A 17479-nucleotide genomic window follows, 5' to 3' on the forward strand; every position below is an offset into this window, starting at 1 on the left:
TCGGAAGAAGAATCAACTTGCGAAGATTTAATTCCAATTTCCGGAGAATTTCAAAGGTATCAAAGTCGGCATAAGGTTGATAGAAGAGATATCGGGTAGGCGGTTATGCTCGTTCGCGCGTAATTGGAACGGAGCAGACCTTCGAAGAGTTAAATAGTTTCACGGCTGTAACAGCGTCGGGTTTAATAAATCCGTACTAACAATTTAATGTCTCTATTGTGGCCGCGACGACCGACGGTACCGGCAACTGAACTTGATTAGGTTAATACGAAAGGGGACCAGATTTCTTCGCTTCCGCCCTTTAAATTCAATTACCAGACTGTGGTCCGCCAGTTAAAACATCGTATATCAGTTTTGTCCGGAGGAAGTACGATCCATGATAAGCCGACGAAATCAATTATCCCTTAGAAATCGTTGTCTCGAGTTTTGATCATTCTTTGCAAATTTTTTTTTAAAAACTTAAATTGTAATTTTTTCACGACGAAGATCGAGATCGAGTAAAATTCTTGTACTATTTATTGGTTTGAATAGAAGGCAGTGTAATTGGTAAATTTTGGAAGAAGTTAAGAAGAAAATTAAAGATGCGATTAAAGAATATCAAAATTAATAATTGTTTTAAATGATAATTATCGATGGTAATTAATAGTAATTGGTATAGATAATGTTTATAGTTATTAACAGTGACGAAAATTTTATTGGTTAAAACTGTTAAAGAACGTTTGATGCATCAATATAATCAATATTTCAAGACTATCAATATTATCGTATATAAAAACGATCAATATACATTGTTAATATTGTTAATATCGAATATTCATAAGAATGTTGAGAATTTTGAAATATATGTTGATGATGTCTGAAAGTTACATTATGAATGGAAATTATTTTTTTAGGTTAAGAATGATCATTATCATACGAGGACTTTATTTCTGGTAAGTCTTTTATATGTAAAATTTATAAATAACTTTAACATAATTAAATTAAATTGTCTACAAAGAGTATTAAAGTAATTTTAAGAATGACTTAAATGATTAATGATAATATCTATAATTACATGGTTACATATCTATAATAGAATATTTTAATTAAAACTCACGTTTTAAAACTCACGTGTATTAAAGCTATGTAATATATGATAGAGAATTAAAAATTCGTGTTCAATATGTAGTTATATATTTTAATATTCATGTATATAAATATTAAGGATTCACGTGTACAAATATACAGTTATGTGTATTAACATATTTATTCATATACGAAATGGGTATTGGATTTAATTATTAAATTTTACATAAGGAAAATAAAACGAAAAATTAAGTTTCAAATTATAAATTTTGATATAATTAATAAATTATAATTTCCATAATAATTATACAGATATTAAAAATTATGTACAAGTAAATTCACGTATTAATACGTAACACAAGTACGTGTTTTTTGAAATGTTACATGATCATCTCTTCTGTATCGTTTCGTTTTAGCCAACAGATGGTCTTTTTTTTTATTTTTGATAATTTTCATTCGTAAAAAAAGAAGAAGTTGAGAATGTCATCTGTACACTCACGAGTCATTTGTGTCTCTTCTTGTTACGTGAATTTTCACGCGCTGAACAATATACGATACACGTTGCATTTCGTTAAGGGAGGGGCGAATTTCGTTTACAGAGGAAAAGAAAAGAAAACATGGGTTAACGTGGCCTGTCAAATACGGGCAGGCCAGCAATCGTTTGAAGACAATAGGGCTCGCACAGTGCCACGACAGTCAATGAATTGATATCGTTATTGTAACAACATAATAGACATATTTTCTTATTGAGATTGCAGTCCAACTGTGTATATGTGTAACATGCACGCTGCGTCGGGTTCAGGTTTATGAATGCATTCATTCATGCGAGTCGTGAGTATGTGTTACGCAACTACTACAAACCTCGCGTGTAAGGCTAAGGACCCCGTCTTTTCGTTTGATGATCGCTGAAAATTTGGACTACCTTTGTAACACAGGGCTGTCACTCTTTTCATAATGTGCAATTCAGTTAATATTATTAGCAAAATTTTACACAACTTATATCTAATATATATTATCAATGTTTTTGAAATTTTATAAATTTTAATTAATCTATTATTATATATGCTAAATTTTAATTTATAAATTATCGATTTATTAATATTATGCGTCGATAAATTATTGCGCAAGAGGATTTTATGTGAAAAATAAAATCAAAAATGTGAAATAAAAAGTTATCGTGTAAAAATTATGAAATTTTAAAATTCTAGATCTATAAATGAATATTTAAAAGCACATTTTGCATACAAGGATAAGTAATCGAATTTAAAGTAAAATATTTTTTTTACGTTTATATTTTTTTTTGTGCAATTGATTTCTCTGTTTCATCTATTAATATAATTTCAACCTACCAAAGAAATAATTATCATGATTAGAATCAAATGGAAATCGTTTTATCATTATTTTTAATTCCTCAAAATCATTCCATCAGCTTTAATGCGCTATTTAATGCACTTACGATCACGCTTTGTCATTTGCTCAAATTGACTCCATGGCAAGTTTAATGAAGGATGATTTCTTGGAAGGCATCTATGCACAGTCAAATTTATTGCCGTCATTACAGATCATTGATTCATAATAACAAGAGAAAATAAAAAATAAAAGAGATAGATAGAGTTTAACAGAATCAAAAAAGAGAATTTTTATTGCTCATGCATGTTCAAAATTTAATCATATTTAATAATATTATAAAATAATTATTTAAGTATATAGGTGATAAAAGATAATAATGATGAACAGTAGAAATATAAGGAAAAGAAAAATTTTTATTTTTAATTTATTTTAATTAACACTATATAATAATTGATATAATTTTTATTCCTTCAAAACAAATAATTTTTCTTTCTGAAATTTTTTCTTACAATAAAAAATGTTTATTATATGTAAGTTACTTAATTAAAATTTTAACGAACTAATTTATTTTCTCTGAAAAGATAAAATATTTAAGATAATACACGTATATATATAGATAAATTGGTAAAAATTTATCTTTACGCTTTGATTGTTATACATTATGTATTTATCTGTTTTCGTAATCGTCGTAATCATTTATAATATTAATAAAAAACTTCAACATTTTAAATATGCACAATATACATTTTTAATCATATAAATCAACTTTCACGTGTCAATGATTGCAACTATTTAAATCGAATATTCCTCATTACATTTTGCAAGGTGCATAAATGTATACAAGTTTGCAGAGATAAGCTACTTTCTTCTTTTCCTTGTCGAGTGTAACACGACATCACGAACTTCATTATTATTACATTGAATTGACACAGTTTGGATCAATTAACGTACTGTTTATCTCTTGGCCGGAGAAAGTAACGATTCCGCAATGAACGACACACTTTTAATACAGTTAGTTGCACGTGCAGAAAATTTATGCTTTTTCATGAAAACAAGAACTAAAGGATTAATGTTTTCCTTTGATGTGCGAAGTATGTATTTTTTATATACTTGATAAAAAGAGATATCGTAAAATTATAAAGTTTGTATATAAATAAATTGCTAAAATATGTTATAATATTTAAAATAAAAATGATCGTAAAAATGTGAAAGTTTAGAATTAAAACATAATTTTATCGATAATAAATAAAGATATTTTCAAAAATTATTCTTTAATTATCTTTAATTATAATAATATTATTGTAATGTAAATAATAATAATAATAATAATTAAATAAGTATTCGAAATATTTATTTCATTTTATAAATATATTATATGTATTTTAATTTTATAATGTTATTTATTATTTATTGTCTTTTTAGAATTTTATTGTATTTTTGAACTTGAAATTATTGATTAATAATTTATTATTAAATTTATTAAATTTTATTAATTTGTACATAATTATGACACAAATACAATGATATATATAAAGGAAATATATAAGAAAATATAAAAAGATGAGAAAAAAGACAAGAAGGTGGAATAATGCAGTTCATCTTAAAGCTAAATAAATAACCAATCTGTTGATGAATGATATTAGATAACATTCAACAATTATAACATATAGTATTACTAAAGATCCGATCTAAAAAGAAACGATAGAATTTCCCGCTTTCTCTGATATATACATTTGAGACCAGCAGATGTTATCTTTATCATTCCAATAAAAAAAAACATCTATCAAATTTACCCTTTCCAAGAAAATGATAAAAATTAACAGTGGGATTCGAAATCTTCCAATATAATATTTTTTTTATCACACTTAATATTTTCTATCCTCAGAATTATCTCCTATTCCAACTATTATACGTTTCCTTTTCAATGTTACTACAAAACGAGATATCAACACGTACAATATCAATCTTAGTCGGTATCTACATCTTATATATCTACAGTAATGAAAAAGATGTTTAAGTATATACCTGTATACTACGTTTCTATTCGATCCAACAGTAAGAAATATAGATAAGCAAATATAGATACTATATCGTTTTGATATTTCACGGTACGTAAAATAAGGAAAGAGAGGAGAAAAAAAAGGAGCGGAATTCGGCGGCATGCGGGGGCGTGCTGGGGGCCGGGTAACGACTTAATAAACCGTTCGGTCGGTAATGGGTTGGGTGTGGGCGCTTGGTCGGTCGCGGGGAGGGGGGCAGGGGCACGTGTATCGCGCGCGGTTGCGGCGCAGCCGCAGTCGCGGTCGCGGTGGCGGCGCGGCGGTTGCAGAGTGGGGGAAGCTGCGCCGGTAGTCAGGTGCGTCGCGTGCCCCCTTCTCCCGGCACGTAGTTAGCTCGTGTTTTGTTTTGAGAAGGCTTAACAGCGTCCGTTCCCACGCTTCCGCACGCTGCCGCCACGGCAAGCGATTTCGAATTCGTTGCACGCCATAGATTTCGCGCTCGAACGTGCCGGTGTCCCGCGCGATCTGTCTACTTGCTGTATACCTCGCGAATAAAACCGCGAACATGGTGATCGCGCCCGTCATGATTCTTGAACCGCGACGCGAAGCGTTTTCATGGGCGGTTTGTCCACCGTGGAAATTGCAAGTCGCCTCGCGGTGGCCTGAGTGGGTTGCGTGGTTTACAGTGAGGTTTGAAAATAACGCGTTCAAGCGGATGAAAGCTGATGAAGATGTCGAAACGAGTAGTTTCGCGGTTTCTTTGGGTGACTTTGGGATTGTTCGAGAAAGGTTTAGGTTAGGATCACGCGGGTTTGCTTAATTGGAATTGTGATTGGACAATCTGAACTTAGCTACGATTGCGCGGGATTGGTTAAGGTTAGTGCACGAAGCGAGTTTTATAACGATGATTTAATGGTTTTTTTTACAGGTGAATAATATTAGTTATATAAATAATTGTCTTTAATATAAATAAAATATGAAGAAGTAATAATCTTTTTATTTTAATAACAATGAATGTTGAAATATGATATGCATATATATTTGCTATAGTCGTTATTATCAATCTTATTACTATTTTTATAATATGAAATTAAATTTAATTGTCAATTTGAAATTATAAAGGATTGTTTGTCACTATACTTAGTAGTAATGTACTAAGTACTAACTTTTGCGAGAGTGTGTACAAGAGATTCGCGCGTGCACGCGGCGCTCGTGCGACACGGCACGCTCTCCCTTATAACAGAGCTACGTTCTTTTACATACAGAGTGGGCCATTGTTTCAGCATTACAATAATCCTGCTCCTGACTTCTTACCTTCTTATTTCCTCTTCTCGTTTTTCTCTTTTGTTCTCTTGTTTTTTGCTTGAGAGCTTACTTCCCGCCTATCCCACACCTTCGCATTACTTTGCATCTCTCCTTTTTTTCACTTTTTTATATTCTTCTAGTATTCTTTCTTCGTCTTAGTAAAACATCTTGTATTTTTTTAAATTTATTATCATTTATTTTATTTCTTATAGTGCAATTAACATAGTTATATTATCATACAATAATAATAAGAAAAAATTGAAATACAACGATTATTTATTTCATAATAATCAATATGATTAATAAAAATATGAATTTATAAACAATATTGAAACTCAATTTTATTATTATTAAAGCAATTTTGCGACATTCTTCTTTTCATCCCATATCTTCATATCTTTATGTTCAAAATAAACTTGGGTCTTCAATCCCAGTTCGATCACCCCATATTCATTTACGTAAACATTCGCAGGGTTCTTATGACACCCTTCCAGAACATTACTCCTGGGTAATATTACACTATAGCCGGGAACAAGAGTGTTCCAAAGAAGCCGGACGTTGGGTTCGAATCGCAATGGACTTCCCACATACTTTCACGCCGCGTACTCGCTCATAAACCGTCTCTCGTTTTCTCGGGCGGGCCGTTGAATATTGTCACGCACCATATTCCCATGTATGCGGCGCAACCTCTCTGGTGGAGAGCGGCGCGTGCATACGGCACGCGTGCTCCCTGGAAATCGACGGTAAACCGGATGTTCCATCAACTCCTATTAAAGCTATGTAGTTTTATACTCGTTCCCGCGTAAATCGTTCAGTGGAAATCCTGGCAAATCCGTGAATATGATTTCCGATCGTTCATCTTTTTTTTTTTCCTTTTCTTATCAAATAATCTTTTGAATAATTCAATTCAATTTAATTTTTATATTAAATTTTAAGGAAAAAGGAATAATTTTATTATTTCTTGATTTAAAATACTATTATAACTATGATTTAATAGTATATTTTGATAAAATCTTATCTATTAAGTAATTGCAATCATATTTTAAAATTCATGTATTCATGTATCTGTAGTACTATATATCATAGAATTGATTAGTTAATATTCATCTAAATTTATTAATCAAAAATATAAAAAGTTTATTTTTCAATTTTTTTCGTCTGTTAAATAATAATCCAATAATATTTGCAGTAATATAAATTTAAGCATATAAAATACTACATCAAATATTATTTTATTTCAACGTAACTATTTTATAATTATTCTTATTATTTTTTTGTTTGAAATATAGTTAAGTGTTTGGATAATTTTAAATAATATCGTATAATAACAATCCTATACGATTCCATAAAATTTCACAAAGTTGTTTGGGAAATTAAACGCATCCCTACAACCCCGTGCATGCGGTCACACGTTGCCATGAAAGTTAGAAGATTCCTACGGTTTTTCGGTTCCCACGAGCGGGGTGCGTCAGGTGGTTAGCGTGGGGTGTATCCTCCTTCTTTCTTTACCCCTCGAAATAGATGTAAACCTCATCGTGAAACCCCTGGCGCCGTCCCTCTACTATTTTCAACACGCAGCATCTACGTGTACGTATCCTACATGCTATGATTTACGAACGAGATTACACTCGTTGACCCAGTGCAACCCATCACGATATTGGGGATGAGGAATTTGGAGAAGAGCTAAGAGCTTTGATTTTGGAATAGAATAATTCAGAAACTATTATAGTTATAGTGAAAATTTTTATTTAACAATCTTATTTATTTATTTGGAATTAGTAAATTAAAATTATTTATTTTAAAAAATCAAAATATATTATTAATTATTCTAGTTAATAACGAAAAATGCAAAGAAATTGCAAAAGAGGGTGAAATTTCAGATTACTTTTGTGAATATTTTGTGTCTTGTTTCGATACAATATATCCTTCTGTAAATAAAAGTTAACGTTAATTTGTCATGAATTAGTTATTTAATATTATTATTTTAATAGTTTCTGTATATAATTGGATAGGGAATTGAGAATTATTTTTATCAATTTGATATGATTTAAAAAGATACACAGGATGAATGAAAAATTATAATACGATTCAAAGTGGTTCGAGACTATAAATCGATTGTGGGGAACGAATTTCTTGGGGCGTGAGTTATTTCATTGGAACCAGTCTTCTTGGTCGATATATTAGATACTATTTCATTTTAAAGATTAATTGTAATGAATTATTTATATCTCGTATGAATTTATAATTTTAACTGGTTTATTTTTACAAATGATAGTTTGAGAAATAATGTAATCCATTATTTTAAATAATATATGAGTTGGATTTATAAATAATCTTAAATTGATGAAGATAATATAATACTTAATAAAATATAATATAATTTATTTATTAGAATATTTTATTTGAAGAAAGATAAAAAATGCACTTGATATTAATTTAATTTTCTGACAAACTGAGGAAACTTTTTAAAATAATTTTTCTTATAATATGTACGAAAGTAAATTTAATTGCAAATAAATTAATAAATTTAATAATTATTGTTAATTATTAAAATATATTAAATAGGAGTTCTGTCAATTGTGAAAGAGGTTTTATTTCGTCTGTAACATTTCGGTTATTCGCAGACACGTTTTTGCCCAAAGAATCGTGTAGCTCCATCGTGGGGGAGCATTCCCACCAGACAACAATTAACATCCAAAGGAACATTTCGACTGAAGTCGTTGTCGGTTCATTCTGCACGCCTTTTTTTCCCTCCTTTCCTATGACGTCGTTGACCTACTTTTTCAATCATTAAAAAGATTTAATATTTCAATATGATCATGTTACGTTTCAAAGCAGACTAAACAAACATTTTAAAATATTTTTATCAACACAGATTCCATTCTCATTTCATTTCATTATAATTTTTAATACATAATTTTTCCCCATGCATTCTATTTCCTCTTACCATAATTAATTTATCATTGCAATACGAAACAATAAATATACATGTATATATAAAACATGACATTGATTTTTCTTATTGATATACAATTTTTCATAAAACATACCAAATATGTGGTTTACAATTAAATTTAAAATTAAATTTCATTTCTTGTTAGAAAAAAAAAAAAGAATAAAACAATTCATAATATAGAATAAAATAAAAAGAAAAAATAAAGAAGCCAGATATCTAACGTTCGATGCAATCAACACTTCCCTCGCAATGCTTAAACATTCCAATACAATCTCCAAACCACTAATTCCGACCAAATGCCACAAATTCCCACTCTCTCTGACAAGAGGAAAAAAAGGAAACAGACGAAGCAATCCTAGCCACGCCATCGCCACGTTTCACCCCCGATCAAACCGTACACCATTCGTTCCTGAAACAGTCTTTCCTTTCTCCATATATATATATACACAAAAAAAAAGAAGATGTGAAAAAAAAAAGGAATCCGTGATAAAGTTTCCCAAGAGGCCAATGACAACGACACCCAACCCCATTTAAGTAGCCTCGATTCGGTTAAGATTCGACATCGGAGGAAGAAGGGAAGAAAAAAAAGTAGAAGAAGAAGGCCATGGCGAGATATACAGAGAAGAGGAATAAAAAAAAAGAAAGAGAGAGAGAGAGAGAGAAAAAAGAAGAAAATAGGGGATAAGGTCGGAGGCACGAGATCCTTCCCACGTCGACGAAACGTGCTGAAAGCGTGCTGCTCGCGTGGCCGTTAGAGCGGCACGGTTGGGGAGGAAAGGAGAGGCCATTGGTGCATCGAGCCGGAATCTTTCTCACGGGCGAGGAGGACGTCAGGTGCAGGACCTCCTTCAGGAAGTACAACGGTTCCTTACAAGGATTCGCGACTTCTGCCTTCCCACGCTCCTCCAGTTGTAACGGCCAGATTCGACTCTTCTCCACCACCCTAACCACTGCACCGTAAAGCCTCTTGGCCATGGTAGGGGCATGTCGAGGTAAGTGAGTTTTTTCGTTCTTGATCTTTGTCATTTTTACTCGTCGTTAATTGGTTAACACGCTGCAAATTGCGGCATGTATTTTATTGATAATTGTAGTTGCAATTAGGGACAGTTATTTTTGTATCTTGTTTCTTTTTTTTTTTTTTCTTAGTGTTGAATTTAACGTTTGAACGGGAGAGATTATTGCACTGCACGTTTTTTTTTTTTTTGTTTTTCATTCACTTAATGCAGGTATTTTAAGCTGAATAATGGCAAAATTTATCATTTATCAAATATTCGAAATGGAAAATTTTTTTATGAAAAATGAAATTCAATTATTATTGCATTTAATGGCTTTTCTTGTTTATTTATTATTTAAAATATATTTTCCACTTGATGAAAGGGGAATACAATTATATATTTTATAAAGATTCTCTGAAGGATTTAATTCTATCAATTTTATATCTTAGTATTATTATAAATAAGGCAATTGAAAATTTATTATCACGAAAAAACTCAATTTTATTTTCCGTAGTGTCAAAAGTTCAATAAACATTTTGATAAAAGAACAATTATTTTTTACATTATCTAGCTTTTATCTTTTATCATTTTATTATATTGTTAAAGAGTTAATTATCAATTTACTTCATTAATTGATACATCTATGAAGCATAATAGCAATTAAAAAATAGTCATTATTACGTTTAAAAAATTTTTATTTCTGCATGAAAATTTTCTTTATGATAATATTTTCTTCACGTTTTTTTTCATCGTCGTTTTTTTTTTTTTTTCTTTTTTTAAAGTTGGTTCATCAAAGTATCGTCGATACAATCGACCAAGTGGGGAAAGAAATTATCCTCCTGTTGATGTTTTTCGAGTCCATTTCGCGTACAACCGCCTTGATGGCGGCGCGAACGGTTATTAATGCGCAAAGTCGCTGATTTCGTGGCGAATTTATACGTTTTTGGAAATTATATTCGGATACGAAGCGGCGAAAAACGATCAATGACAATATGGAAGGTTTTATTTCGAAAATAAAGTGCACCTTTCTTTATAATTTGCTTCATTACCATGTAATTTATGCCCCATTTAAACTACTTTTTTAAATTACAGGGAGATTGCACGTGGTTTACATTGTGCGTCATTTTAATGAGAAGGATTCGATTTATAATTTTTGTTTTAAAGTGTCAGAACATGTTTTCGCGTATTTTATATTTTTAACTTTAATAGCCTTATAAACGTATATTCGGTTTTATTAGTACTTGCAACTTTAATAGATAGTGTTATAAACATTTATACATGTTTAATCTACTGAACAGTTATTTATGGAGAATTTTTAATGGAAAAAAGGTAAGGTTGTTCATTTATCTTTTTGAAATATTTTAAAAGATCTTTATAAATAATTAATGTTCCATGAATTTTTCATCAATGGAATTTTATTTTGTAAAATTTATCGTGTAATCGATTATTCTTGAAATATTTAACGTCTTTTTAATTGATAAAAATTGTTGTTGTTACTGTTATTTATTTTATTTTATATTCGATATATTATTTTGCATTCCGTGTTAAAAAAGAATGAAAAAAAAAAAATGTTTAATTAACATATTATGTATCTTTTGTTTGATAACTTCATTCAAATGATTTATTCGATGTAAAAATTTTCTTTTTAATTTATTTATAAAATAATAAATAATTCACATTTTCATGTGTACATCGTAAACAAGATATCTAAATAATTTTTTCGTATATAAAGTAACGGTATCCGAATATTAATGTGAATAACTGTATTTAATAAGTGATCGAACTTCTCAATTATCTTAATAACAGTTTTTAAGATCGCTTTAAACTATATTCAAATTGACATAACGAAGCTTGAGCATTATTAAAATAAGGAATTTGAGAAATAATCATTAAAATAATATATAAATATCTTATACAGATCACAATATCTTTTCGATAAACTATTTAAAGCAGAAAAGCAGGAATTTCAAAAGAAAAATATAGTTAAGTTTAATAACGAAATAAAAATTAATTGATTCAAATAAAGTCGTAGATAATCTTATATATATATATAACCTCTTTACATCAAATTATTTTTTATTTGAATAAATTAACTCAAATAAAAAATTGTTTGAAAATAAAGTTACTTCTTTATCATTTATACAATTCCAACATTCACAACTTCATTTTTATCTATTCCGACTCTGCATCACGTCACTCTATACCTACTCACTCTTCGCAATATGTATGCTCTCGACATCTCGTCAAGTATAGCACACATATGCGCGAGAAAACCTAGCGAACGATGAAAGAAACGCATAATAGGTCCCCCGATATCGAAATAGCGCCAACAATAAGCTCTAGAGCATAATGGAGGGCAACAGTTGCATCGCGATTCCTTCGCCATGGGAAAAATACTCGGCGGTACACCCGAATTCGAACACCTGGATTTTCCTCAAATGAAAGGGCCACGCGACTTCGGGCACGCAGATCACGCCTTGAAGAGTCAAGTAGCTCGTTACCGGATCGTGGGAATCTGCCAAGAGCTGGATCTGAAATTCAACTCACGGAGCCACCATACGGATTTTCAGATTCGTCCCACTTGTTATCCACGCGACCGCCACGCTCGCTGCCGACCGTTTGTGTAACTTACATCCGTTAGCCCTGCATCGAAAGAGTAAACAGATGTGTCCATTAACCGTTTTACAAACCGCAAACCTGAAAATTGAAGAAGGTTGTACGTGCAACGGATGGATATTAGAATCGGACGTGGATATTCGGTAGGTGGAACGTGGGCCAGCGTTTTAAATGGGTGAGAAAGGAGGCGGTCGGTCGTCAATTTTGAGGTTAAGGAAAATGGGGATTGGTAAAAAGCTGATGTCAGGTTAAGTGGAAAGTTCTGTTGTTTCTTCATTTTACAGATAAAATGTTTTAATCGAACTTTAACGTTAAATGAATTGTTATTATAGATTTTTATAATTTTAAAATATATTATGTTTTTCTTTGTTAGAAAATAGGTTTTGATGATATATCTTGTCAATAAAACGAATTTAAATAGATTTGAAACTTGATGATTATCATTATCAGAAATGCATTTAAAATGAATTTTTCTAGGAAACGACTATGACAAGTCTGTCATAAGATAATATTATTTTTCTTCAGTTTCATATATATATATATATATAGAGCTTTTTGCAAAATGGCAGATTGTGTGGTGGAATAATCAAAAGGAGATATCTGGAATGCCGGCACGTACTACCACGTGTCAGCCACGCTTCACGCGAGAGAAACAAGTTTGCTGTGTAATCCACGTGGCGTTTCTGCAGCTCGTACACTTACTTGCATATCTCGTTTTCTCGATTGTGACGTTATCGTTTATTTTCTTCCAACTCGTGATGAATTTTATAATTTTATAAAATAATTAAGAAGCTGAAAGGAAATTTAATATAAACGAAAAACATATAACTTGAGGAAGTTAACTTATAATTACTATAATTTTTACCAAATATTTATAATTTTTATAATTTTAATTTTTACTGAAGAAATATAATTATACGAATAGAGATTGACTAATCGTGTCTTATCCTAAAAAAAAAAAAATTAATAAAAATATCTTCATCGTATTCTTTGTTATAAATAACAATTTTTGTAATGCATTTGTGCATCACTTCTCAAAACATATATATATATATCAGAAAATATTTTTCAACTTAAGTCCTCGGCTACTAATTTACATTAAAGATACTTAAACCATCGAATTCATCCGTGCTCTTCCATACGACATACGACATACGGAACCTAGCCCATCATCAGTTCATTCACCACGTTCCGATCAAACGTCTTCAGATTTATCGAAGAACGAAAGATTCAAGGAAAATCTATATGCGATTCAGGTGTCGTCTACAGTTCGAGGGACTCGTAAATTAACAACTGCCCGTGAAGTACATGTCTAAAAGCGTCTAAATTCTTGGAATTTCTTCAGGCAATTAAACGATGATTAGAAGAGAAATTGATTTATCAATCCATTCTTGTTCACATCAATAATATTTCTACGTCCTCGAAGAAAACAATTAGGGAAGAGATTATGAGAAATTCTCAATATCTTGATAACCTAAAATTGTTTAATTCGCACTGGAAGATTTTTTCTTTTCTTATTCTGAAGCGAAATGAAAAATCAATTCAAATTATTTCAAATAATATACTCAAATCCAGCAACTTAACTCGATATCAAAATTCAACATTATTTCCAAATCTCCAATAATTCATATTTTCTCAATTAATTCTCAATCTCAATTAATTCATATTTTCAAATTGCTCGAATCAAACCTGCTCAAAATTAAAACGAGTGAAAAGGAGGCTCGAACGCTCTACATCATGCTCGTCCCTCCGCACGCGACCGTATCAGCATCCATCTCCTCGTCTGTTGACGCGTGGATATATAAGCGGCGGAGGCTAGGGATCAGAGTTGCCCTCGTGGGAACGGAGCGGCCGTCCGCGGTGAAGCGTTTCAGGAAGCTCTCTGTGTTCCGCTCCCGCGGTCACCAGGGCGTCCTTAACAGCTCCTCTTCTCGCTCGAGTCGCCTCGACGACGCCCACGCTCCAATCGGCTTCCTGATCGCCCGACACGGGGAAAATGGGATCTGTCCTCCTCCTCCTCCTCCTCCTCCTCCTCCTCTGCTCGTGTTGCTAATGGCATTGCGCTTGGACGGTTTCGTACACGACGCACGTTAATTAGCTTCTGCTTGCCCGTTGATCGTATCGCTTGCATTGCGTTGTATCGAGTCGAGTTCGAATCGTAGAGAGACATTTTATGGTAGGAGGAATTAGTGGTAAGTGTCGAGAGGATTGAGCAAATTTTATTTGAGATTGAAATGAGCATTTGAAATGTCGTTAATGCCGAGTTAACTACAGGATTGGACGTTTTATGGTGTGCAGGAGAAATTAGTTGTTAGAGATATATATATATGTGTGTGTGTGTGTGTGTGTATAGTTTGTAAGAGAAATTAGCAGTACAATGTTGAGAAGAAAAATTTTATTTGAAATCAAAATAGAAATGACCATTTAAAATAGTAATAGTTGCTGGTTGATTGTTGTAGGATTGAATATTTTATAGTATGGAGCGGAAATTTATAGTACAACTTTAGAGAGTATATAGGATTGAGTAACTTGAAATTGAAATAAGAAATAATCATTTGAGATACAGTAATATTCGGTTAACTGTCGTAGGATCTAGACCTGAACGCATCAGTTATCCGGGAAGAAAGGTGTCTGAGAGTTATTGGCGAGGTTTTTTTCTCGATTTCGCTTGCTTCATCGCTCGTGGAAAAGAAAAACATTTGCAGGGATGAAGTAATCCACCAATAGTTTATTTTTTACCACAGTTACCGTATTATGTATTACATTAAAAAAATCTCTAACCTCCAATTTTTATAAAAAAACTTTTTTCAATTATTTCATATTACATATCACAAGATGAAGAAATTCATTTAATTTCGTGAAATAAATATATTATGATAAATCCAATATTTTTATTCAATATATCATTTTAAATCACAACAAGTGATTTACACGAAAATCTTTGAAAAGAAGAAGAAATCTTTAATTTCTCGATTTTATTGGAAATTGAAAAAAAAAAAAAATCGTTAATTTCTCGATTTTATGGGAAATTGAAAAAAAAAAAAAATCGTTAATTTCTCGATTTTATGGGAAATTGAAAAAAAAAAAAATAGATTAAAATACAATTAAATCAAGATACAATTTCAAGATGATTCTTTCCTTATCTCTCTTTTTTATTGAAATATAGCGCATACATCGCATGCCAAGATGATGTCTCAAATAATCAATTTCAATGTAATTTATGTAAATGACAGTCAAGTTTGGTGAAAAATTGCTACATTGTATCAGCGTGCGATGTATTCGTATGATTTATATCGACATGGCATATAACACATTTTTAACATGTAGGATATGCAAAATATAAGAATCCAGGAACCAATGAAACGATGCATGTATAACCATCGTATGTAATCCAAGGTGTGTAAAACTACATGAGAATATCTTGTTATAATTACCGCGAATACCGAAGAACCGTTTAAAATGGTATAATTAAAGGTAATCACACGCCACAAAGTAGTATACTCGTTACGAAAAAATTTGCAATTAAAAACGCGACCCTATAATCGAGAAGTTTTAAGTAAAAGGTCTATATTTTCTTTCCATTATATCATTGAAATGAAATTAAAAAAACTGTAAAATATTTAATTCGGCTAAAAAATAGAATCGAATCTTTCTTGTGGAGTCCATGATAAGAAGTTTTTATTTATTATATAAAATATTTTATATTGTAAAATACTCGTGGAAAATTTAACATACAAATATATAGAAATTGATATGTAAAATTGATTATTAATAATTACAGAAATTAAATTGAAATATATATATTGAAAATTCTAAAATAGGATTTTGTGTATAAGTATTTATGAATAACTCGTGCTATATTATGCTTAAAAAACTAACACAGGATTCAAGGAGTGAGAAGTTAGATGCCACACTACAGTGCCTATTTTTTATCGTATCATTTATCTTGGACCAAAGACCAAAAGAATTTCAAGAAGTCTTCTGGTCGTGGAAGTTTTTCTTTTGGATCTTTATCACTAAATAGTCTGAAACATTGCTTCGATAGTAGACATACTTTTATAACTGTTATACATCTACTATGAAACTGTTCTACTTTTCTCACTCAAGTATCTTAAAAAGAATGATAAAAAAATATTAAAGAATGAAATAGAGATAGAAGTTGGGCTTTTTCCAACAATGTTTTATATATATTTAAAAAATTGCTACATTTCAATTGATTTAGAATTGACTATTCTTTATACATCAAAATAAATGGAACTTCAGTTTATCAATAGATAAATAACATCAAGAGATAATAATCAATCATTAATTTTCATTAATCATATCAAGAGATAGTAACAATCATTAACTCATTTCAAAAATTCATTATTTTTAATCGATAACTTGTTGCACAGGCTTCCCAATTTTCAGCTATCTCTTATAATAAATAAAATCAGAAGCTAGAACAGATTTCGTAATTCAATTCTTGATCCATCTGATAAAATACAAGTTCCATTCACAGTATCCATTTATTCATAATATCTAAATCCCCCGAAATATAAAACACGAAAATGAAAATTTCTACTATTTCCTTTTAGCATCCACAAATCCAAATTCATTGTCTATAAGTGGTCATAAGTCAAGTTGCAGAAATTAAAGGAATAATAAGTTAAAAAAATAATAATAATATATCCATCTATCCGCATCAAACGTTAATCGTGACAACAACAACCGCCATTACCTCCCATCGCTCAATCGGCGCATTTACGCTCGTGTGCACCGTGACGAAGAAGAAGAGGAAGAAGAGGAGGAGGAGGAGGAGGAGGAAGATGCAACGAGGAGAGGAATCGAATCGCGCGAAGCCAACTTATGGAGCCTCGAATGTGTACCGGATGCATGGAGTATCGCCAGAAGTTGATGTATGATTCTTTAGCGACGCGCACCTGCCCGTTCGTGCTCTCTGTACATTGACGGAAATCATGGTTGCCTCTTACCATGGCCGAGGATCATCATTCGGTGGGGGCATTACGAAGAAAGAACGGAGGAGCGGGGAGAGAAATTTATTTTGGCCGCTTGTAACCAGTGGACGTCGTCATCGAGCAATAGATCTTTGTTAAGAAGCGTAACGATCACGGGAGAAAGTCACGAAATTAACCGTGACCGGTAATCACTGAAATTACCCTTCGTTTTTTTCTTTTTTTTTTTTTTTTTTT

General features: G+C 31.3%; 1 protein-coding gene across 1 annotated transcript in view; it reads left to right on the forward strand.

The window, feature by feature from the left end:
* The first annotated feature begins 8827 nt into the window (after positions 1 to 8827).
* LOC102670610 (enhancer of split mgamma protein-like) overlaps positions 8828 to 17479 on the forward strand; it is a 26345-nt gene continuing 17693 nt past the window's right edge. The window contains exon 1 of the mRNA XM_006611425.2: positions 8828 to 9668. The gene's annotated coding sequence lies outside the window, so the exon portion shown is untranslated. The remainder of the gene's footprint in view (positions 9669 to 17479) is intronic.

This window comes from Apis dorsata, unplaced genomic scaffold (genome assembly GCF_000469605.1).
Source record: "Apis dorsata unplaced genomic scaffold, Apis dorsata 1.3 scaffold_88, whole genome shotgun sequence".
NCBI lineage: Eukaryota > Metazoa > Arthropoda > Insecta > Hymenoptera > Apidae > Apis > Apis dorsata.